Source organism: Desmodus rotundus, chromosome 4 (genome assembly GCF_022682495.2).
Source record: "Desmodus rotundus isolate HL8 chromosome 4, HLdesRot8A.1, whole genome shotgun sequence".
Classification (NCBI taxonomy): Eukaryota; Metazoa; Chordata; class Mammalia; order Chiroptera; family Phyllostomidae; genus Desmodus; species Desmodus rotundus.
The window spans coordinates 30,122,832-30,148,829 of record NC_071390.1 but is presented as its reverse complement, the minus strand read 5'-3'; positions in this window follow the sequence as shown (position 1 = coordinate 30,148,829).

Genomic DNA, 25,998 nt, shown 5'->3' with positions numbered 1-25,998 from the left:
GGAATCATATCTCATTCATCTTTCAGTCCTTGCTACCTGGCATGGTGCCTGGCAGCTGTGTAGGATGAATAAAGATTTACTGGACTGATGGGGGCAATGATACCATCTTTGGCCTCCTGGTGCTGTCATTAGGCTCCTAATTCCATCTATTTGTATTTTGCCTCATTTATAGTGACTTATGTCTCCATTAGGTCCAAGAAAATGCCCATCGCCCATGATTTGGAACTCTTAGAATAGCTTGAACGGAAGTCAGCCAGTGGGAGTTCCCTCCGTGTTCAGTGAATCATTCACTGGGAAACAAGGGGTTAAGGCACACTTGCTTTGTGAGTGTTCATTTGTTAATGTCTATTAGTATTCTATTTATTTGTTCTGATAAGGAATCTTGGTTATTTCCATTTATTTTTATTTTAAGCTTTCATCAACTGCTTTGAGGAGAGTGAAAAGAATTTATTTTCTTCTTCGAGAGTAAAGTGAATACTGTGTGGAGGATAATCTGTAGGGCACACTGCTCATGTGGCTGCTCAAATGACCTAGTTATTAATGTAAAACATCCTTTTCATTTCAAAACCTGTTGACTGGACTTAATTGCCTTTTGATTATAGAGCTAGTGAAAAATATTAATGCTAATCACCATGGATTTTATCATTTGAAAAGGTGACACATTTATTTCTGTTTCAGTCTTGAGCTAAACAAGGATATGTCCTTCTGTAGCATTTTTCCTTAAAAAGTTCATAGTTGCATATTTAATTTCATACATAATTCAATTCTGAATTACATGGGACCTTCTTTATTTGAACTTTTTTAAGATTTTGGAGATTGGAGCTTAAAACTAAAGTCTGTCTGTCTATCCAGCTATCTGTCTGTCTATCTATCTATCATCTAATCTATTGAATATCTATATCCATCCATCCATTCATCCAATTTTTCTATAGAACTAGAAGCTGTAGGATGTGTTTTATATTTATTTTTGGTTACAGTGTGTGGCTGGATTATTCATCTCTTAAATAATTTTGGTTTTATAGTTTAGGGTTCCGCTACAACTCATAGATGAGTTTCCTTACTTACTATTTCTAGCCTTTGAGGAATTACAGGAAATGAAAATATGCCAAAGTAAAAATATTCTGGGAAAATTTAATTCTTATATAAAAGAGGAGAAGATGGAGTTCACATAGAAAAGCATCCGTATTTGCCATGTGTAAAGTGCACCCATGTTTTGTGTGCATTATAGATGGGATTATTATACCCATGGTATGTAAACATTATACCCATGTATAATGTGCATCCTTATTTTTCCTTCAAAAATTTGGGCAAAAAGCAAACATTATACATGAAAAAATATGGTAAGTTTTCTATTTTACACAAATATGTAAGGCTGAAGTTGGTTCATACTGACAGTTGAATTTGCAGGAATTTTGCAGGTTGATTGTTAAATGTAGCCATTATTGAAAATTAAATTATATAAACACACAATTAATTACATTAAATGAAGTACAAAGTTATTAAATACTCAAAATGTGTCACTTTACAATTATATCAGTACATAGTACTTACAATACTCTCAAGGTTATTCATGGCCCTTGTTCCTGAGATACTACTTAAGGCTGTGCTACCCCTGCACATCCCTTCCCAGCTCTGTGTTTTTTGCATCATGTTGGAACATATGGTGGGAATATTTACACCATGAAAATGAGCAAACACTGTGAATCAGAGTTTGATTTATTGTTTTGTTCACTGTCTAGACTTAAGAAAGCAAAGGAGCAAATGTAAATAGAACAGATTAAACGTAAAAGTATGTCATGCCTGCAGCCATTCCACTGGGAATAGGGTAAAAAATAAGAATATATTATTTTAGCATTCAAACAGCGTTTGCCACTTCAGCAAAGAGATCGCTCACATCATTGACAAATGCTTGCTGTTTTCGCCTTTGTCCTTACTTGTTAAGCTGAATAAAAACATCAAAATTTATTTCAGACTTATGCTAATTTGCCATTTGCAACTAGAGTTTAGATATAGCTACAAGAGTTTAGCAAAATTCAACAGAAACAGTTTGTGAGAATCAATGGACTATATGGAATTTACAATAAATAGTATCATATATTTTGCCATTATTTGTAAATCGTGAGGTATACATCTTTAACATTGGTAAAATTTATAATTAACTTGTACACTGTACAGTTTTTCAAAGAGCTGATTGCAAACATCCACCAATATACTATGGCCTAGACTTATCCCTCACTCCAGTCTAGTTTATTTTCTTCTGTTGATTACTGAGTCCTGTCCTACAATCATTCTTTTTTGTTTTCCTATGTAATGCATAGAACTTCTCATTACATTTGGTTTTACAAAAAATCCAGATTTTCTCTCTCCTACCTGATTTTAAGTTCAAATCACTCTGAATGATGCTGATAACTCCCCAGGAAAATAAGTTTTCCTTTGTGATGCGCATCAACGCCTTAGCTGCCATCCTACTACCAGGTCCAGAAAACGGAAATTTATTGTGCAACTCCTCTGTCTGGCTAATCGTTATTTCCCACTTTTTCCTTCTTCATCCAAATTTCCAACTCTAGAGTATAAGTTGAAATACATAAATTCCACTCAGGTGTGTAGGTTCTGCAGATTTTTTCCCCCTTGGACTCTATAGTGCTGAGAGAAGTTTTCTACGCCTTTTATGGCAGAATTGGCAATTTCCATGTGAATTATGGAATCACGCAGAAGGGGTCCATCCAGGCCTTCATGCTCTTCGTAGGAGGGGTGGCCACTAAGCGAACATGCCAGACTGATGACAACCAAATCTGTCACTCCAAGAGTCTTCTTGCTACCAAGAAACAGGCTTCCCAGAGCCTTCTAGTCCAAGTCTTCTTGTCACAGAAAGCACACACCACTGCTTCTTCTCTAGGAGGGACCAATTCTCTGAGAGACTCCGCTTCAGACTGTTGTAAGGCTTTACTGCTCCGGTCTCCTCTCATCATCTTCTTCGTCACAGTCTTCCACCCACAACCTCTCCTCAGGCTCCTCGTTGCCATCAGCTTCCTGGTTATTTTACCTTTTAGATCAGATGTCTTGACCTCTAAGAAGTCTTCCCTGAGGGGTAGTGCTTTTGAGTAGCTCTGCAGCACCCTGTATTATTTTTATTTAAAAAAATTTTATTGATTGATTTGAAAGAGAGAGAGAGAGAGACAGAGACAGAGAGAGAGAATCGATTTGTTGTTCCACTAATTGACACATTCATTGGTTGATTCTTGTATCTGCCCTGACCAAGGATCGAACCTGCAACCTTGGTGTATCAGGATGATGCTCTAATTAAGTGAACTTCCCAGCCAGGGCAGCACCCTGTATGCTGACTGCCGAAGTACTGACATTGTACTGTAACTGCCTGACTTCCCAGACATCTCTTACACTGCTCTCTGAGGCCAGAGACTGCCCCTTTTCTCTATGGCTTTATTTCTAGCTCCCAGCGCAGTACCTGGTTAAATGGTAGGCACTTAATATACATGCACTGAATGAAGCAATAAGTGAATAAATGAATGTTCTCAGATCGGGAGAAGGCTCCTATTGACTCAAAGACCTATAAACCAATAAGGCAAGTGTTTTGCTCTCTAATATACAATAGTGAAACACTATTACGGTGCAACAAACTCATCCATTCCAGAGGAGGAAAAACAGTAGCCTTACAGTAATCACTGGTTTCCTGCAATCTTGCAGTTTCACCGTCAAAACGCTGCAGGGACCTCCCACTCACAGGGTGGAGAATATTCTTAGAGTAGGCTTGGGTCCTGCTGCCTGGGTGTGGCTGCCTGGGTGTGGCTGCCTGGGTGTGGCTCCCGGTTCTTTGTTTCCTATAGTGCCTGGCTTCTCTCTCAGAGGTAGCTTTCTTTTGCCGCAAACCTCTTGGCCATTTCAGAAAATGGGATTTGCATTTGTGCTTTGCATTTTTAGCCTTCTTTGTACCCAGGGAAAGTTGGGGACCTACAGACTCTTTCACAACCCGATCAGGGTCAGTCTCAGGGAGGTCAGACTGCCGCTGTGTCTCCCAATGCAGCTATCTCTCTATATTTGCAGGTTTTCTTATCGTATTTGATTTGAGTTCACTTTATCTGCCAAAGGCCACACCAGCACTTTATTTTTCAGACTTAATTAATCCTATTTTCAGCATAACTGGTTGCTGTGGGACCATCTCATCCCCTAAGCTTTATAGAGGCATTTTTGGTGCAGCTAAGAAGATACTTTATTTTTTTTGGAGGTTTTAAGAAGGGATGTGCAAACTCTTGATTTAATCTTTACCCGAGGGCCCGTCTTACTGCAGTGCCCTAGATCTTTGCCCCAGGATTCAGCTTAATTTGAGACTCTCTTACTGGTTGGAAAGACTGGAAATGAGAAACCATTTTATTTCTCAGATCAGCAGGTCCCTGCGTTTCTGGGCTATGTTCCCTCTTAGTTTATTTTGCAAATCTGCAGCTTCTTGCTTGCTCTCATCTCTCTCTTACAGCACCTGGTCATAAACAGCTAAAAGCGACCAGCTGATGCTTTTAACATTCTGTCTACAGCATGGAGAAGTTCAAAAGTTCATTAGATCCATTTTCTCTTCCAAGTCACTGTAGGTGACAGTTTAATGAAATGTTTTATGTCTACATCATAGAGACCACCACTTCTCTCTCTAGCCTTCTGTAAGTTTTCTAACCCTTTTCTAGCTTTCTTTACAATTTCTTTGCCATTTTCCCAGTCTTCATGCACCATTAAGTTCCAAAGCCTCATAATTTAGGTTTTCGTTACAGTAGCACCTACTTCTAGGTATCAGTTTCTGTATCACCAACTATTTCTGTGTGATACACTAAACTTATGAGCTTAAAATAACAATCACTTATTAAGTTTTAATAATAAATAGTTCTGGTCCACATGGCAAAAGGAATAGATACAGACAGGGGTGAAGCATGACCCTGAATATAAACTACCCGAAAGATTAAGGCTTTTTACTTTGAAATTGTGGAGAAAACCCTTTTATTTCTGTGTTGGATAACAGTTTTACTTTCTTTTCACACATTAACAAATGCTTTGATTAAAGGGGACTGTTTTTTCTTAAGAAGAAATCAAAGGCGGGGTTTGAGTCTGCAAAAATCAGTAAAGAAAAGGAACTGTGGCTTCAAACTTATAAAGCCAAGTTTGAAGCAACTAAGATTTCCACGAGCTCTTACTTCAAACAGTAGAGCACTGAGCAGGGCGGCTCGTTGGGGAAAAATCTTTTCTTTATTGGCAAAGTCACTCTCGGAACCAATATGTTTTCTTTCTGCGGAGGCCCATGAAAGGAATGTATTGAGCTTTGAAGTCAGATGAACTCACACTTCTGGGGAAATTATTTAACAAGGCAGAGGCGGATAATGAAGAAGCTGGACATGGTGGGGAAGCTGCAGACTGATAAGACGTGAAGACCTGGGGGCTCTGGGGTATGGTGAGTGAAGGAAGGCAAGTTAAGGGCTCAATCCTTTAGTGCTTTGTGAAAAAGAAAGAAATGGTTAGAGTTCATAATGCTAAAGAGGGTTGCTAATGTAACCTCTATGTTTGAAATTGTAAAATCTTGCTCTGGGTATTACTTTTATAAATACAGTAACTAGCTAATATGTGCATGCTCTAAAATGTTTTTTGCAAAATGGAAACATGTGCTCTATTCTTTGTAATTTAGTGAACTAATCAGGGAGGCAGCAGTTGCTCCAACACAGTGGTTTACCATAATAGAAGCTTGCTTCTCACTCACATCACGGTCTCAGGTGGACAGCAGGGAGGCTCTGCTCCAGGAGGCGCTTCCAGAATCCAGACACCTTCCATCTGTATTACAGCTCCGTGTAGTCAGCTGGGAGATGGAGAAAAGAGTGAAAATGGCCACATATCCTTTGTGGTCTTTTGATGTGCACTTACTTCACATGTACTTGAAGAAGTGGCTTCTTCCTTTCTTCCCCTTGAATGTGGATATACTTAGTGACTTGCTTTTAATGGCTACAAAAAAAATGGAAGTGATGGTGAGTGGCTTTGGAGACTGAAACATAAAGGCACTGCAGCTTCCAGCTAGCTCCCTCTCTCTCAGATTGCTTATTCTGGGGGAAGCTAGCTGCCACTCACAGAGACACTCAAGTAGCTGTGTGGACAGAGAGGCCCACGGGGTGAGCAGCTGAGGTCTTTGCCAATTGCCAGCAAGGAAATGAGGCCTTCTGCCAACAACCGTATCAGGAAGCCACCTGGAAAGTCAATCTTTTGGATCCAGTGAAGCCTAAAAATGACACCATCCTGGTGGGTGTTGACTGTACCCTTATGAGAGACCCGGAGCCAGAAACACCCAGGAAAACCACTCCCAGGTTTTCGACCCTCAGAAATTGTGAGAGTTAATAAATATTTGTTACTTTAGGCTTCTAAGGTTTAGGTGATTTGTTACGCAGCAGTAGAACACTAATACAGAGAGTGAAGAACTGTGCATGAATGGGGGGGTTCAATTCTGAGCTTGTCAGAAGCATAAACTACTTCCTACGTCATTCTTTTGGCTAGAGCTGACTCCATGGTCATACTTAACAGCCTCCCTGAGAGAGGGGCTGGGGAATTAGTCCAGCTGTGTGTCCTGGAGGAAAGGAAACACTTAGGCGAACAGCTGGCCAGTCTCTGCCACATTCAATGAGTTGATATTTGGGAAGGTTTGGGCCACAAGGATCTGGCGGCTGTTTAACCAAATTCAGACAAAATTCTTAGGGGAAATAAGTAAAGCCTTTGACATATTAGCATTTAATCTTAGTCCCTCTTCTGGAGAGATGCCAAATATCTCTGCAGTTACCCAGGAAAATATTAAGAGGCTTTGGTTTGTCTGATTTACTAGTGTTATGATAATAAATAGTAATAAGAATGATAATAGTAATAGTAATAACAGCTGCAACAACAATAGTAATACTACGCCCAACAATTAATGTTACCAAACATCCAGGCCTCATAGGAAGAATTCTATTAATCATCACAGAATAGAATGAAGTAGGCACAATTATCTCAATTTTACAAATGGGGAAAATGAGAGCAGAGAGCCCAGGCCACGTGCTCAAAGTCTCATCAACATCTGTGAAGGGCACAGATCCAGCTCTTTAACCTAGGTGTGTATTCCTCCAGACCTTAGACACTTGGCCTCTAGTCGGGGTAGCAGGGTGTTGGAGGGCTGGACGGAGCTCTGCAGAGACTGTTTTCAGTAGACAGTGCAGCGGGATGCCGCCCCAGTGCCGGTGAGTGACAGTCTGGCCTCGCTCCTCTGCGTTGGGCAGCAGCACCAGGGATACCTCAAGTACAGCTATCATCCTAAAGGCAGGCAGACACCAACTAAATGAATAAAACTCCAACGTGGCCAAATACACACCTTCTTCTTCAGCACATGTTAAGTTAGATTATATGTGAGCTCAGATACATCGGAGTTAGGTATGTTTCTTCTATACACCAGGAATAGAAATACCTGCCATAAGGGCTTGTCATAGGCTTGAAGGACATGATTTTTGTGAGAACATCTGGAATATTTTAAACAATTTTTATTACATTTCTTGGGGGTGACCTTGGTCAATAAAATAATATAGGTTTCCAGTGGACAGTTCTGTAGTTCATCATCTGCATGCTGCATCGTGTGTTCGCCGCCCAAAGTCGGATCTCCTTCTGTCACCACGTATTTGGCCCCGTTTGCCTTCTATCACCGACCCCCCAACTCCCTCTGGTAACTACCATACTGTTTTCTGTGTCTACAAGTTTCCGTTTGTTTGTTCATTTACTGCTTTCAGTTTTATATCCTACCTATGAAATCATGTGGTTCTTGACATTTTACATCCAGAATATTTTTTGGCAACACTACAATTTTTTTGAATAGTTCTAATACCAATGTCATTATTTGGTACAGCCTGGAGGCCACATCTTATTTAATGTTATATCCCCAGTGCCTAGTAGAGTGACTGGCACAAGTGCTTACACAATACATTTGGTTGATAGAATCATTTCTTCTTCATTCTGCCTGGGACGGGGAGGGGGGGGGCCCAGTCCAAGATGTGTGGGCTGATAATCATCTCTTCCCTTTGGGTGCTGCTCACAAGTTCACCCAGTGCTTTCACACACAGGATGCGCTGCCAGTTCCCCTCCAGGAGGTTGCCACCGCCCACTCCTAGAGCAGTGGGAGTCACCCCCTGTTGAGCTACTTTGTCTAGCTCAGGGTTGAAGAAAACCTTACATTCTCAGAGAGCAGCCAGAGGAGAGCAATAAAGTTTGATTAAACAGACCTTCTGAAGAAAGGTCAGGAGAATTGAAATTATTTTGGCCAGTGTTACTGGTGGGGGAATAATATATGTTCAAAAAACAAAAGAATATTTTACAAAACTTCGTGGTTACAGCGGGCTATTCCACTGAAGAGAGCAGAAAAGGAATTTTGGTGATTTTTCTGTTTGATATTAACAAGCAGCCCCTCTTACCCTCTCTACCCATGGGGTTGTAACAGCCACTGGCTCTCTGAAAATTTTTTTATTGCATTAGGACATCCTATAAAGAGCATTGTGGCTCTCAGGTGTGAGGTCACTGGGGCAAGGCAGAGAGGAGGCATTTTAACTAAAAGGTTAAATTATATTATCCCCTGACTTGGCACTTCCCAGAGAGAAGACCATGAACCCAATTAACCAGAGGCCCCAAAGGCATTTATAGACACTACATCTCCCTCCTCTGCTGACCTCCCAAGACTTTTCAGGGCTAGCTCTTGTAAATCTACTACATTCTGTAACATGTTTATGAGTAGCATGCTCATTTTACCCTTGCTCAATTCTCCTGTCATATTTGTAAATAGAGAAGGCTTCCTAGGAGAAGAGGAACTTGGAAATGGGCATCAGCACTGCCACCAGGACTGTGATATTTCTTGCCTGAGCCATGAAGTCACTTGTGTTCATTTCACACAGCATAAGAACATAACCGATGCTCATCTAGTGCATTCTGTATGCCAGCTGCTATTTTGAGTACTGAGGATTCAATAGGGAATTGTATATATTGGCCCTTGCCCACCCAGGATCTGAACACAGGCCAGTGGGAGATATAGACAAATCAAGAGGCAATTTTAATATAGTCAGATACGTGCTATGAGACCATACGAAAAACCAGTCTAACCCAGAGTCAGGGGGCTCGGGGAAGCTTTTTGTTGAATATGATGCCTAAGTGATCCATGAAAAGTGAGTAAGCATTATCAATTATCATTAATTTCTTCTTTGATTACATTGTCAGCCTAGATATCTCTTATTTTGGAAGTAGACATCATCACCTAATCCATTCAGTAACCTCTCTTGCACCGTTTATGATTTTTCATTTTATTTTCAGATTATTATCTCTATGATCCAAAAATCACCTGCATGGTGCAGGGATGAAGATCTCTAGGTAGAGTTAGCCCAGGTTGAATTAATGTCAAAAATCATATGCCAAGAGGTAATGCTTTGTCTTGAAGCACTGCATTCGTAAAAACCCTGGCAGCCCCCAAGCTTCTGTATCTCTGATCCTGAGCTTCGTAGAGAAAATAACCTACACTCACTTGAACTGTAGCATGTCAACAGCCTATACAAGGGACCCAGGGCACCTCCATGGCATTGGTGCACTATCATGGTTTTCATTATTTTTTTCTGTTGAATAATGATCTGAGTAAGGTCCCAGTGTCATGATACACCTTCTTGAAATTAAATTTGAGCTGCTCAATGTTAATGAATCACCATTAGTTTTGTAGCAACTCTACAAATGGGCAAGTGCCCTGCTCAGGGTGGTTCCTCCCTCCTTGGCACAATACCCACACCCCAGGGGATGGCCTCCAGTGGCTGTGCATTCACAGCTGACAGATCCAGAGCTAGAGACCCTGTCCAGGCTGGGCCAGTCCCATATCATGTCAGCGATTTTTGTGTTGGGACAAGAAAGAATGTGAATCAGTCATTTGGTGGTGGCCACTGCAGTATATAAGTCTTGGGCACTCATAGTGACCATGTGCCTTCCTCTGCTCTGCATGACCAGGATGTAAAGAGATCCAGGCAAAACATGAGAGAGAGCGAGAGAGGGTGAGAGCATTTTAATGACATAGTTTTCCCTGGATCCCACTGTTCCTAAGGCCCAGTTATTTTTGTGACTGTCCTGCAGTTTGGTTATGTGAGATAGGTCAGTATTCTTTTAATAAATTCTTTGCGTTCTGCCCAAGCTACATGATGGTGGGATTTTGTCCCCTGCAACTGTAAGTCCTGGTGAAGACAGGCCTAGAGTAGGTAGTTAGATACCTGCTAATTAGCCACCTGGTGGCAGACCGTCAAGGGACAAAGCCTAAGGATCTCTGGCCTCCCACTTTATGAGCTTGCCCATCAGGAACTCTTTGGGGGCATGCAGAGTCTGAGGAGGCCACACATTTGGCTCAGCCACTGAGGTTCTCTTCTACATCTGCATTTGCAACCTCAATACCAGGCTGCCCACTGCCAGCCCAGCAGCTCTGTGGCTGTTTCCAGGGGCTCTTTCTAAGATGCAATAGGGTGTGGTAGTTATCTCTCTAGGTTCCAGACTCTGACAAAATGAGCTCGGGATTCCAGCTCTGAGGTTTACAGGCAGCCATGTGACTTGTGTTCATTATTCCCTCCTCTCAGTCTTGGTTTTCTCATCCAAGAGAAGTGGAAGCCTCACTGGGTATTGTTAGGATTAAAGACTTTACATATAGAGTATTGGGCAGAGCACCTGGCACAGAGTAACTGCTCAATAAATGTTAGCAAGTATCTTACTCCAAGCCAGGTCTACAAATAGGAAAGAAATGTGCTTTTCCAGTCAACTGGCACAAAGAGGTATTGGGTAAGGTCAACTTTTTAGATGCATAGAGGTACTCTAACCCTGGTATAGAAGAATGAATAGCCAGAGCTTTAGTGCCACAGAAGAGGCCCGAACAAGGGCAAATTATGATCGCATTGCTGCTTGTGACATGATCCAATAGCCTTGCTCTCCTCCTCTTTCCTTGGTAAAATTGCAGAATAAGCCTCTAAAATCATACGGTGACCTTGCTCTATGATGCCTCACTTCATCCTGGAGTCCCACAGACCCTCTTCAGGGGGTTTAATTAACCAAACTATCCAAAGAAACTAATTATAACAACCCAAGATTGCCCTGAAGTTGCATTTATGCTCAACAAAAAAAGGTCATAAAATCTTTCCTGCTTACAGCTCCTGTTTAGGTTTTCACAGTTTGAGGTGAAGATTGCTGATTGTAAGAAGAGTTTAAGGTCAGCCGAAGTTCTTTCTGATACTTCTCATTTTCTTTCTCTGTCCTGAAGCCTCTCTCCCCCCATCCTCGAATCTTCCCCAATTCCTGCTCCCCTCCAAGTTAATAAGAGGTTTGAAAAATATAATTGAGAGTGGCTTTTGAGTTAGACATCTCTGAATTTCAATACCAGCTCTAATGTGGTGATAATTACAACTACTTACCCTCATGGTATGTAATACATGCTCAATAAATGAGAATTGATAATGATTATTATTATTGAAAGCAGCTGCTTCTATTAAAACACCCAAGTAATGATCCTTGAAATGTGGTCTGAGGATGACTTTCATCAGTTCTTACTGAAAATGTAAACTGCTGGCCTCCTTCCAAAGCTACTGACCTCTGGGAGTCAGGCCCAAGTATCTGCATTTTTCACAAGCTCCCCAGATTGTTCTTACACACATTAAATTTGGAGTCACTGAAATTATACTTGTGGTGATGGGTGCACAATGTGTTACCTTTGTCAGTGGTATTTATATTTTGGCCTGACTTCTGACAGTGGGGTGGGAGAGTTTGGGCCCGTGTCTCAGGCATGGATGAGCTGGAGTTCAAAGGCTTTTATGAATGCCAAAGACATCTTATACCCTGAAGTCACAGAGGGTCCACATTGAAGGCTGACACCAAAGGTAGTTCTGCTTTTGCTGTTTGAGCCCTTAGCCTCCTCAGAGTGGTGCTCACTGGTGGGTGGTATAGGCATCTGGGAATGTGGGGTTCTTTTGGTTACCAAAATGATGGGTGGTCCAGAGATGCAAAGGGCCTGCCATGTTTGAGGTCATTCTTACAATAAAGTATCTTGTCTCCTGTGACATCATGTCCCTGCTGAAAGGCTGTGGGTGAAGGGAGACTGAAGGGGAGGTTTTCTGTCCCTGCTCACTTACAATGGTGGAGGCACATTCCCCAGAACACCTGGAGGTGACAGACTGGTGACAGTTCCCAAACATTTGTCTGCCATGCTGTGTGAGACTTGGTCTGCTCCTGCACAGAAACGCCTCCAGCTTTTCCAAGCCCGGTCATCTCCCACTTGTGGGTGATGCCTTTCTCCTGGACCATGTGTGGCCGTTGCTGGAAATGTCTCCTGATCAGAGGTGGAGTGACCAGAAAGCCAATGCAGCTGTTGTTTCAAGGCTCTTCTCCTGCACAGACCTCCTGAGTGCTGGCAGCTAGAATGGGAGGGAAGGCCAGGCTGCCATCAGGAAGCTCTGTCTGCACACGCACTTCTGGTCAACGGCCTAAGATCTCCCGGGAAAGGCACCTGGCTTTCAGGGTGCTAGTTAGTAATCTGTGATTTCTTTCCTCATGCTAAGCAAATACTTACTTTTGTAGCTAGTTTTGTATTTATAATTTTGCATTTGTTTTCTTAAAAAGCCCCTACTCACTAAACTATACGAGCTTCAGACTCCATGAAACCTGGATCTGCCCTCACTGCTGACTGGGGAACATTAACTCTCTAGATATATGTTTTGGGGAAGTAATCAATTTTTCACGTGAGTATAAAGTGAAGAGCCCATGTTGATGTGTTGGGGCCACTGGTAAACTGAACATCGTGCTGCATTTTCCACTGGTCAAGGGTGGTCTCACGGCAGTCAATCTCCCGCATCTCCAGGCTGCTGACCCAAGGCACTCTCAGGAGGCATCTGCGCAGAGCTGTTGGAACCCTGCAGGGACTGGTCGGTGCAGCATCGGCTGAAATAAGAGGTGGGGTCCAGCTGGCCGATGCGATGCACAAGGGCTGATAGTTGCGTCTCCCACGTAACCATCACAGCAAATTGATCGGGACGATTCGCCACTCCTAGGAGTCTATCATTGCACTGCAGAGTTAATTCTATTGAAAGATTCCGGTTTCCAAGAGAGTAATTAAAAGAATCAATAACACCTAGTGGGTGACTCATCTATAACCTGGAGTTGGCTGCTGCTGAGTAGCTGGCAAGTCTTTTGACAGAAAATTCTGGTTATAGGCAGAAAAGGAGATATGAATTAATTTGCTTCTCTCAAGGGAAAACCACATGTTGAATATGCTGGCCCGGTCTTTTATGAAGCATTGAATCGTCAGATTTGAGAAGCTGTTTGGCATTGACTTTCACTTTAATATTTACTCTGCTTTTTCAAAGTTCTCCATTGAAACAACTAATTTTCAGACAAGCTCTCTTCACCTATTTGTTGAGGTTTTCCTCACTCCCCCCACCCCCAAAGACCTCCATTCTCTTCTATTTCCATGCATCACAAACTAACTGACCGTGATCAAATCTTTTAACCTCTCTGGGCTTCAGCATATTTCTGTGTTAAATTTTGGTTAGTTCAGTGGTTCTTACTTATCAGGGTACATCGGAGTCAGCTAAAAGAGGTTGTTAAAACAGATTGCTGACTGTATCCCCAGGGTTTGCTTTTCAGTAGGTCTGGGATGGGGCTGAGAATTTGCAAGTCTAATGAGTTCTCAGGTGATGTTGTTACTGCTGTGAGTCTGACAGTGCACTTTGACGACCCCGGGGCTAGGCGAGTGGACCCTAACTCTGGCTGGTAATCAGAATCATGTGGGGGAACTTTAGACTAATAAGGATGCCCGAAATCCATCCCTGCATGCATTGATATCTCTGGGATCCTAGGCCAGCACTAGGGTGAGGTGAGTGAGGCACTCAGGTTGTAAAATTAAAAAGGTACACACTTTTAGGGTTGTGCAAGGATGGGCCCTGGGAGTGAGTACGTCCTTAAATTTTGCACCCTCAGAACCTCACTCATCTCCCCCTAGTCCTGGTCCTTCTGAGACTAGAGTTGGGAACTTATGTTTAATGCTTCAGACTAGCTGCTGCACACATGTCTCGCCAAAGCTTTCTGGAGTAACAAGAGCATGGGTTGACCTTTCACCCATTTACAGATTAGGTGATTTCTTTCAACAAAGGATACTAGTAGAACAGTGCAATTTTTAGGGCTAAAGATTCACAGGGCATGCCCTGACCAGTGTGACTCATTTGGGTGGGTGTCATGCCACAAGGTAGAAAGGCTGCCTGCTGGTTTTTTCAATTCCAGGTCAGGGCACGTGCCTGGGTTTCGGGTTCAGTCTGTTGTCAGGGTGTGTATGAGAGGCAACTGATCAATGTTTCTCTCTCACATTGATGTTTCTCTCCCTCTTGTTTTCCCTCCTTTCTCCTCTCTCTAAAAATAAATAAATAAAATCTTTAATAAGAGAATCACAGGTCATGCTCTTAATAATCGATTTCAGCTGAATCCCTTTCTTGGGAAGAACCCTCTGGTTATTCAACCTGTTGAGCACTAACCGCTGGGAACCATGACATGCAATGGAGGGCATGTTGGAGTCAGAGCTGGTGAGATGCTCAGTGCAGTAGTTCCTCTTTCCTTATCGTTCATAGATGTGCCTGCAATTACTGTTTAGTGATAGCATATCACAGAGGCAAACAATGCTTTCTTTGTCTTTTTTTATAAGGATAATTTATTTATTTATTTACTTTTTAAGGATAATTTATTTTTAAATAATTTCAAACTCACAGGAAAGTTACCAGGACAGTACGAAGAACTCATATATCCCCATCATCCAGACTTTCCAACTGATAATTTTTATTTCATTTGCACTATTGCTCCGTGTTCTTGGTCTAGGATCCATCAGGCACAGGCAGTGTGTTTAGTGTTCAGGTCTCTTCAGTCTCTTCAGTGCGGAAGAGTTCCTTGGCTTTTCCCTGTCTTTCATATCCTTGATGGTTGTGAGGAATATAGCCCTCTTATTTCAGAGGTTGACTCACAACTGTCTGACGGTTCCTCGTGACCAGGCTCAGGTAGTGCATTCTTGAGAGACACACCACAAAAACAACCTTTCTTAGGGCATCATATCAGGGGCACTCTCTTGACCCGTTCCACTACTAATGATGCGGACCCTGATCACCTGGTTACGTCGCTGTCTGCCAAGTTTCTTCACCAGGTTTTCCTCTGTACTTAACTAGAATTTTGTGGGGGGTATTCCGAAGTCATACCAATATCACCCCACTTCCATGATGGTTGCCAAATTGCGATTCTCCATTTCTATCACTCTTTCTACATTTATTAGTTGCCATTTAACTCAGAGCTTATACATGGGCTCATGATATATTATTAGGTTCTACAGAGAAATGGAACCAACAGGAATGTCTATATCTATATTAATATATGTACATATCTATATATCTACCTCTCTATATATCTATATTTGACTCTTGAACAACATGGGGTTGAGCTGTGTGGGCCCACTTATATGTGGATTTTTTCAATAAATACAGTAAATGTATTTTCTCTTATGATTCTCTTAATAACATTTTCTTTTCCATAGCTTACTTTACTGTAAGAATATAGTATATAAACATATGACATGTAAAATATGTGTTAATCAATTGTTTATGTTGTCTGTAAGGCTTTCAGTCAACAGTGAGCTATTAGTAGTTAAATTCAAATCAAAAGTTATAGATACATTTTTGACTTTGTTGGGGATTGGTGCCCCTAACCCCCTTATTGTTCAAGGGCCAACTATATACGTGTGTGTGTGTATACACATATATATCATACATAATTTAAGCATATTTGTTATAAGGTATTGACTCATGTGATTATGGAGGCTGAGGAGTTCCACGATCTGCCATCTGTAAGCTGGAGACCCCGGAAAGCTGGGGGTGTAGTTTGGAGACCTGAGGACCAGGGGAGCTGATGATGTAGGTTCCTGTCCAAGTTTGAAGTTCTGAGAACCAGGAGCAGCAAGAAGGACAGGACATGATTCATGCTCCAGATCAAACAAATCAGGTGCAGAGAGGGCAAATCCAACATTTTCCTGCCATTTTGTTCTTTTCAGGCCCTCGGTGAATTTGATGATGCCCATGTGCATTGGGGAAGGTGACCTGCTTTACAGGATGTCCTCACTTAACATCACTCACAGAATTGTGAAAACTGTGACTAAGAGACATGGCATATGATGAAACCAATTTTATGGGCTAATTGGTATAAACACCATATTTCTGGTCACAAAACATCACCAAACTTATAAATAAAAGACACTTCTAATATTAAACATAGAAATAAATGTGACTTATACATACATTTAAGAAAGAATGAATAAGAACAAGTAAATTCATGATTTTCCAATCTGCTTATTTTAGTTCAGGGTCATGGTGGCCAGAGCCTATCCTGGAGGCTCAGGGTGCAAGGCAGGAACCAAACCTGGACAGGTGACCCTTCATCACAGGGAATATCACAGAAACATCACACTCACTCAAGACCGGGACACTGTAGACATGCCATTCACCGTGCATGCACACCTTTGGGATGTGGGAGGAAACCAGAGTCCCCAGAGAAAACCCATGCAGATGTGGAGAAAAGGTGCAAACTCCACGCAGAAGTGGCCATGGCCGGACATCAATTTTCCTTTCTCATTGTTTTAACCAAACAACATTGAATGAAAAGATGTTATTTGAGGACATACAGTACTCAGTCCACCAATTCAAATGCTAATCTTGCCCCAAAGCACCCTCACAGACACACCCAGAAATAACATTTAATCAGATATCTGAGCATCCTGTGGTCCAGTCAAGTTGATACATAAAATTAACCACCACACACGGATTCTTATTTTATTTAGTGGTTTGTAATTTGTTACTTGCACTTATTTGAGGGTCAAACATTCCACAATTTGAAAGTGGGAGCCTCTCCATGACGTGTTCCCATCATTCATGGACTGTTTTCTTACTTCCTGGCACTCACGAAGATGCTCCAGGCTCGTCTTGTACTTGCTGTGCCTCAGCTCAGAATGACCCGTTTCTCCAGGGGGACCCTTATTGTCCCAACACTCCCTCCAAATCACATTTATAAACAAAAACCACATGTTAAAGAATTCGTTTGTTTCTAAATTTCAGCACAAGAATATTAACAAATGTTAAAAATTCAAAGCAAAATGTATACCTGAAGGAATGGATGAAAATTAGAGGTTAGACCAGAGAAAAGTTTGCATAGCCCTTGTTTCTTTATTTTTGAATTATACCATCAACTGACAAATGTGTACACATTCTAGTATCGTAGTTGCACCCTAAGTTCTTTTAATATTAACTTGCATCTAGTTACTGTGGTTCCTTTTTGCTCTGGGGCTGGTTGATGGCTTAGATTGATGAGAACAGTTCTGGCTGCTGACCATTCAATAAATGTCCATTGAGATCAACTAGAGGAGGCAGAGTGAAGAGTTCAGTCTAGTTTGCTGGTGAAGCATAAGAAAGATTCTAGAAAAGACCAGTGTATTGTGGTCAGTTTTTAATGTCATTCCTCATGAAACCAAAGAGGGTGTCCAGGAAAAGAAATCTGCTGATAACATGTTAGTCTGGTGGTATCCTTAGAAGTTCCCGTTGTTTCGTCCTGAATCTCTTCGACAAAATATTTAACTCATAACCGGGAACTGTAGCCGGTTCCCGGTTCATAACCGGGAAAGAAAGTGGAAGGAGAGACAAGACATAATTGCTTCTTGTGAAGTTTTGCTTTCCTGAAAAGATTTCAGGTTTTGCAAACATTGTCTGCTATTTTTAAATGTTCTCTTTCTAATGAAAGGAGACCCAGCATCAGTAATAGTTGAGTTGGTATGATAATTGCATCACAATAAATAGCTGAGGTGCTGGACCTATGACCTACTGTTCTCTGACAACAAGGGACTCTCTAATAGCAACAGATTTTAGGGAGCTTGTATTCATTTGGACCATTTCTTCTGGGTGTAAATAAGGCAAAGTCTACCTTAAAGGCTTTGTGTTGGGTGTGAGTAATATCACAAATTTGCTAAGATGAGGAGTGTTATTATCCAGAGGAAATTATGATGACACAATTTAGACAGAAATGATAGAGGAGATAGTTGGAAAAATCAAACCTTTTGCTTTTCAAGTAAGAAATTAAGGCATCTTGGTGTTACTGGGAAGAAAATGGATTGAAAATGGCAGTTTTTTAAGAGCACAGATCTCTTTAGGATATGGCAGAAGAATACCGGTGTCTTCAGATCTATGTGATAGATATGTGAAGGCATGTTTCATGTACATTCCCCTCCAAACGCCATTATTGACTTAAGGTGCAAGCTTATAGGACAAAAATAAACTTTTTATATCACCAAGTATGTTTGCATTGAAACCTTCATGTTTAAGGCACACTAGAAGATGGAATGAATGGGGGATGAGAAAGGAATAAAAATCTAGCTGTGCCCTTGAATAGCTTATGATGATGGAGGGGGGCACAGGGGTTAGTTAGGTCAGTGTGTGTATGAGTGGTATGTAAGTGTGTTTGTCTGTGTGTGTCTATGTGGCTATAGATGTTTCTAATGGCAAAGATATTGTTACACTTGGCAGGTCGCAGAAACAGGGCTGGCTGGATACCAGGTGGGGCCTCACAGCATGGTGTTTATCGTGGTGAATTCGTGAGTGTCCTCACAGGATTTCAGCGTGGAAAGCAGCCTCCTCAGTGTCCCAGAGCTGATTAGAGTCGGTGATGCTGACTCATTTTTACAAAGCTTACACCAGGTCAGTGTAGAAATCCAGAAGGCCAAGTGATTACTCCATGCTGGGGATTATAACCCTCACTGGACGAACACTTCGGTCATCAGCCTGGTCAGAGGACTCTTTCCTTGAAGTCCTACAGAAGCAGAAGTTTGCTTAGAGTCCTAGAATCAGAATCCGGTTGGTTATCTGATTTCAGAATATAAGGGCATCACACTGATCAACCGCTGCATCCATTTCCCGAAGGAGAGGTGATGGAACCCGTCAGGACGCATCTTTGAGCCACAGCGGGACCTTCTTCTCCGGACACTGGTCAGATCAGCACTGCTCAGTGGTGGCCTGGTGCTTCTTCTTACGTATTCCATGGGTAACTGAAAAATTCTCCACTCCCATTGCATTGACACATTCTTTTTTTTTTTTTTTTATAGTAGAATCTCCTCTTCTTTGAAGAGATTAGAAGTGAAAGGTGTTAATTATTGGCTAAACAATTATTGGCTAAAACTAAAAAATTGTTAAAAATGATGCACACATAGTTACATTAAAAACATTGAGAGGTGACAGTGTAAATTAATTCCCTAACCTTTTGCTATAGGGCCACCAAATCACATTTGCTATGACTCTTAGTTGGATTGCATAATTGATACCCATTATGCTTTGACTCTAACGTGCTTAAACTCAACCTGGTATGTTAGAGATTAGCTAGTCATCCCAAAGTGAGCACTCAGCATTCTGGGGTATGGTCAGATACATTGCAGACAGCATTAGGGGGGTGGGCTAGTCTGGGGAGCTTCTACTGTACGTAATTGTTCACTTCATTTACAAGTTAGATCTTGCTTGCCCTGAAGTCATTCTCTTTCTGGCTTTGCATTTCTTTTTATTGGTCCATTATGTGCTATAGACAGCAACCTCATTTCCCTTTACCAGCAGCACTTGCTTACAGAGATTAGGTTGTTTCTCTCCTTTCTAGTAAGAGAGGTACCAGAAAAATCATTGTGGAATCACTCAAAGCAACCATACTTCATGCCAAACACCACAAGGGCAGGTGTGACAGCTCTGGGTCTTTGGGGAGCTTCCACAGGGGTCACTGCAGGGGGTACAGTGCCATTATCAAGGGAAATGGAGTACACTCAGATCCTTTGTGTTGAGAATGAAGTTTCCTGCCTTCTTGGGTTTCCATGGTGGTGGTGGTGGGGGGTGTGGTATGAAAGGCTTTGGTTCCTGGTTTATGAGATGGAGGTGCTAGAACCAGTGCCGACCCGGTATTCCCTGGTGGGCTGATGCTCTGAATGGCAATGGTTATGTAAAGTGAAAAAGCTGGGCTGCAAGAATTTGGGATCCCAAGCACGGGTCATTCCAGACTAAGTTCAGAATGGAGAGACTGCGGTGCTGACCCCTGTGAACCAGAGAGATCCACGCAAGAATCTGGGCCAGCCGTGCGCCTGCCGGCAACTATCCCCAACATGAAAGCAGGAAAGGGGAGGCGCGCGTTCTTTCAGACTCGTGCTGGAGCACCGCTTGCGGGTCACCCCCGAGCACTCAATTACTTTTGTTTTGTCTTAACTATCTTCTAGAGATGAAGGCCCAGGTTTTGTGAAGTTTTAGCTAATGGGTAGATTTTTTTATTTTATTTTTTTTTGGTAAAGATGAAAATGAGTCTGTCTTGTAGAAAAGATAATCCTAAATGTTATGTTTTTAATACTCTCTAAGACTTCATCAGTTTTATATCCAACCTAGTATATATTCTAAAAACACCAATCCAATCTAGAACACCCCAAGTTCTTCAAATGGTCTTGGACCCAGCTTTCCCATGAGTGTGTTGAGTAAGGCCTTGGCGGATATTCATCCTTTATTTGCTTGAGTCGGTTTGCTGCCATACTTTGATGTGTCTCTCTCACGCTGATTCAGGATCTGTCTCTATTAGTGATCTCATGTGGGAGAGAGTACAAGTGTCTCACCCCGCTGGGGTTGGTGGGGAAGCTGGACTGAGTGCCCCTGTTATTTAGCTTAGGTTTCTGAGCACCTGGGCAATTCAAGAAGAGAACAGTGTTTCTACGTTTTTCTGCTCTTCGTGAAGGGGTTGAAGTGGTGGTGGTGGTGGTAAGAATGGGGCTCCAGTAATTAATTGGAAAAGGAAAAGAGATGTGACTGCAACTCAGCATTGATTGTGGGGTTTATATCAGTTATCTAGAGCGGTGCATTACTCTTGAACTATCTAAGTAAAACTTATTCCGTTCCTCTTGTACTTCTGACGGTGACATTTAAAAGGAGTCCTGAATATGAAAAGATGCTCAACGTCACTAATCATCAGAGAAATGCAAATTGAAATCATGAGATATTACCTTGCACCTGTCAGAATGGGTATCATCAGTAAAACAACAAATAAGTGTCGGCAAGGATATGGAGAAAAGGGAACTTTCATGCATTGGTGGGAATGCATGTTGGTGCAGCCACCGTGGAAAACAGTATGGAAATTTCTCAAAAAATTAAAAGTGAAACTGCCTAATGACCCAGTGACTCCACTTCTGGGTATATACTCGAAGAAACCCAAAAGGCTAATTTAAAAGAACATATGCATCCCTATGTTCATTGTTATCTACAACAGACAATCTATGGAAGGAACCCAAGTGCCCATTGGTAGACGAGTGAATAAAAACGCTGTGGTACATATATACAAAAGGGTGTTACTAGGCTATAAAAAAGAAGAAATCTTACCATTTGTGACAGCATGGATGGACCTCAAGGATGTTATGTTGAGTGAAATAAGCCAGTTAGAGAAAGACAAGTATCACATGATTTCACTTATATGTGGAATCTAAAGAACAGTATAATTGAACAAACAAAAGAGAAAGACTCATAGACAGAGAGAACAGACTGAGCAGGTTGCCAGAGGGGAGGGGAGGGGAGGGCCTGGGTGCAAAAGATGAAGGGATTGAGAAGTATGGGTTGGTGGTTACAGAATATGACTATTTTGTAACAGATGCAAAGTATAGCATAGGGAATATAGTTAATCATATTGTAACAACTATGCATGGTATCAGTCCGGTACTGGAAATCTCAGAGGGAACACCTTGTAAAGCATATGATTATTTAACCCCTATGCTGTACACCTGAAACTAATACAAAATAATATTGAATGTAAACTGTAATTGAAACAAATTTAAAAAATTAAAAAATTAAATAAAAAATAAACAATAAAAAACAAAAAGTGTCCCGAAAGTGCAAAGATGAGGGGGGAGGGCATAGCCATCAGGGTCTTTTGATACTGACATAGAAATACACTTGCTGGGAGTTACAGTTCAAAGTGTAGTCCATTTTGAATTATTTTAATGAGACTACCTGGTCTTACCATTTTTCAGAGTCAAAGGAGAAAATAAATGTGGCCGTTTCTCATTTGCTACTGTTTAGCTTGTTCTGACGTTTACCTAGTTGACAGTCAGGTGCTGAATCCAGTACTGGAAGTGTTACACAGGTTACGATCCTGCTCCTCACCCCTGCTGAACATTTCCTGTCACCAGGCTCTTTTCTAATCACTCAGCTGTAGAGATTCATTTGCATAATGAAAAGAGATCCATTATGCCACATTTTTGTTCTGTGATAGAGGTGACGGCAGCTGCTCCAGGTCAAGTCTTCCAGGAAGCAGACTTCAAGATGGAGATGAGTGTACAGGAGGTTAATTTGGGATCGGCCTTATCAACATCTTGGGAAAACAAGGAAGCAGGATGGGTCAGAGGGAGAAGTTGTGTTGTGATGCAGTTACAACAAAGGCCTCAGCTGACCCCATAGAAACTATGAGTGTTTGAAGCCCTACATTGACTCCTCTTTGGATGCAAGCTACCCCACAGAAGAGGCTCTGCTTTGGGCAGAGTGGCGTTCCTCCCAGGGAGCAATTGCTGGGAGGTTCAGTTGCGAGCTGTCAGTTGCCAACACTTTGGGGACCTGGGGGGAAGAGTGTTTCATCCTGAAGTGGTAGTGGGATCTGAGCATCCACTAAGCAAACTTTGGCTTGTGTGGTATGTATGATACAAGCTAGTCTAATAGCCATCCATGTTTCTGGGCATTCCTTGTAGATCTTTCCAAGAGCTCATTTGGTTTTTCTCTACTTAAATGTTATTTCTTAGGGCTGCAGCCTCAACCCCTTTTTCTTTTCAAACTACTTTCATTTTTTAGGGGATCTCATTGGCAATCATGTCTTCAGCTTCTTATACAGAGGACAATCCACCATCCTTTTTTAAAAAATGAATTCCCCAAAGTAGTTACACAGAGCTATTATTGGCTTTAGTAGCTTTCTTGATGGTATTGGAATCTTATAAAAATACAATGTCGTAACTCTGGTTGCTGTAACAAAATACCATAGACTGCATGGCTTAAACAACAAACATATTTCTCACAATTCTGGAGGATGTGAAGTCTAATATCAAGGTGCCAGTACATTTGGTTCCTGGCTTACAGATAGCTGCCTTCTCACTGTGTCCTCACATAGACTAGAGAGAGATTGCTCTGGACCCTCTTCTTCTTATAAGGACGCAAATCCCATCTTGGGACACTACACTGATGAGCTCGCCTCAGCTTAATTATATTCCCAAAACCCCACCTCCAAATACCATCACATTGGGAGTTAGGGCTTCAACATACAAATTGTGATGGATGCAAACATTCAGTTCATAGCATACCCTATCACAAGTTATATTAGGAAACTGAACAGAAAACCTATAATACATAAGTGCCCCCACCACCACTTTCAATAATAGTTAGATCACCCAGACAGAAGATCAATAAGGAAACAGTGAACTGAGTAATATTGTAAACCAGATGTCCTTAATTGTCATACACAGAACATTACATCCAATAGTAGATGGAAGGAATGTACCCCAACATAATAAAGGTCATATATGGCATTCTCACAGATGACATAGTCCATGGTGAAAAGCCAAAAGCTTTTCCTCTAAAAGTTAGAACAAAGTGAAAATGTCCACTCTCTCCATTTCTATTCAACATAGTATTGAAAAAGTCTAGCCAGAGCAATTGACAGAAAAAGAAATAAAAGACACCCATAACTATGTAAAGTGATAGATATGTTAATTATCTAAATTGCAAGTAATCATTTTACAATGCATCCATATATCAACACATTGTATTATACACCCTGAACATATACAATTTATTTGTCAATTTTTATATCTCAAGAAAGCTGGGGGAAAAAATCTATAAATACCCATCATTGTGTGTAGATTGAATTCATGGAGTCTGAGAATTCCTGAGTGACCTCAGGCTGAAAATTGTTTTCTCTTAACAGAAATTTTTAGTGCTTTCTTCTGTCTCCCAAGAGGCATGCTGGGTATTGAGGAATACAGCTTTGAAGCATTCCAAGAAAGATACTGATATAGTAAGGGGCAAAAATCCCTTCCAGCTCTACCTCGGTTGGGTTGTAGCCTCTCCTTTTCAGCACCACCAGCCCTTCTTCTCTGGTTACTCAGATGGCCAGACTACTATTTCATTTTTCTCTTCTTCTCCTCTCTCTCTCTTTGTTTTTTGTTGTAGTAAGAAATTTAATATGAGATCTACTCTTTTAACAAAATTTTAACTGTACAATACAGCATTGTTAATTGTAGGCACAAGGTTGTACAACAGCTCTCTATAACTTATTCATTTTGCATAACAAAACTTTATACCTGGTGAATAGCAACTCCCCATTTCTCCCACGTCTCCAGCCCCTGGCCGTGACCATTCTGTTCTCTGCTTCTATGAGTTTTGTTATTTTCGATTCCTCATATAAGTGGCCTCATGCGTTATTTGTCCTTTTGTGACCGGCTTACTTGACTCAGTATCATGTCCTCTAGGTTCACTCATTGTGTTGCAAATGCCATGGTTTCCTTCTTTTGAAAACCTCATTAATATTTATATACTATATATTATTTATACGTATATTTCATTTGTAATCCATTTATCTGTTGACGGACAGTTAGATTTTTTCCATATCTTGTCTTTTGTGAATAATGCTCTAGCGGACATGAAGTGCAAACATCTTTTTGTGATCTGATTTCAGTTCTTTTGGGTAAATATCCAGAATGGAGACCACTGGACCATATTGTAGTTCTATTTAAAAATTTCTTTAGGAAAATCTATACTGTTTTCGTAACAGCTGTACCATTTTACATTCCCGCTCACAATGTATAGGGTCCCAAATTGTCCACATCCTCGACACTTACCTTTTTTTAATAACAGCAATCTTGACAGGTGTTAAGTGGCATCTCATTGTGGTTTTGATTTGCATTTCCCCGATGATTAGTGATGGCAAGTATCTTTTTGTATGCCTGCTGGCCATTTGTATGTCCTCTAATAGATTACCATTTCTCACTTTGTCTTTTTAAGATTAAAGTATAGTTAACATCCAATATTATATTAATTTCAGGTGTACAACAACATAGTGATTCAACATTTATATACGTTACAGTGTGATCACCGTGGTAAGTCTAGTAATCATCCTTCACTATGGAGAATAGTATGGAGGTTGCTCAAAAAAATTAAAAATAGAACTACCATACAACTTAGAAATTCCACTTCTGGGTATTTATTCAAAGAAAACAAAGACACTAATTCAAAAAGATATATGCACCCCTATGTTCACTGCAGCAGCATTTACAATAACCAAGGTATGGAAGCAAACTAAGTGTCCATTGATAGGCAAATGAATAAAGAAGAAGTGGTACAAATACACAGTGGAGTATCACTCAGCCATAGAAAAGAAGGGAGTCTTACCATTTGCTACAACATGGATGGACCTCGAGTGTATCACGCTAAGTGAAGTCAGTCTTTTCCTTTTGCAAGAAATCATTGGTGATGCTGTACCCTTTTGCAAGGCAGGCCCAGGGAGTGTTAACTAAGGTCCCAGATGTCCCCTGAAGGGGTGGTGGAGTGTAGCTGTGCACAGCCTGGGCTCAGGACCACGCACCTGCAGGGAATCCTTGAACAAGTCACTTGTCTTCTCTGTGTGCCTCTTCCTTCCTAAAATAAAATCTAGATTATTAGGTTGTTGGGTGATGAAATGAGATACCACAAGTAACGTGTATAACTATTCCCTGACAGATGTTCAGTAATCTGTACACATTTCAATGACTAATTTAATATCCTGTTGCTGTACATTTATCTTTTGTTTCATTTATCTCTTTTTTAATGACCTTTTACTCCCTGTGAAAGTCTGCCCACCCAGCTCTTCATTCCT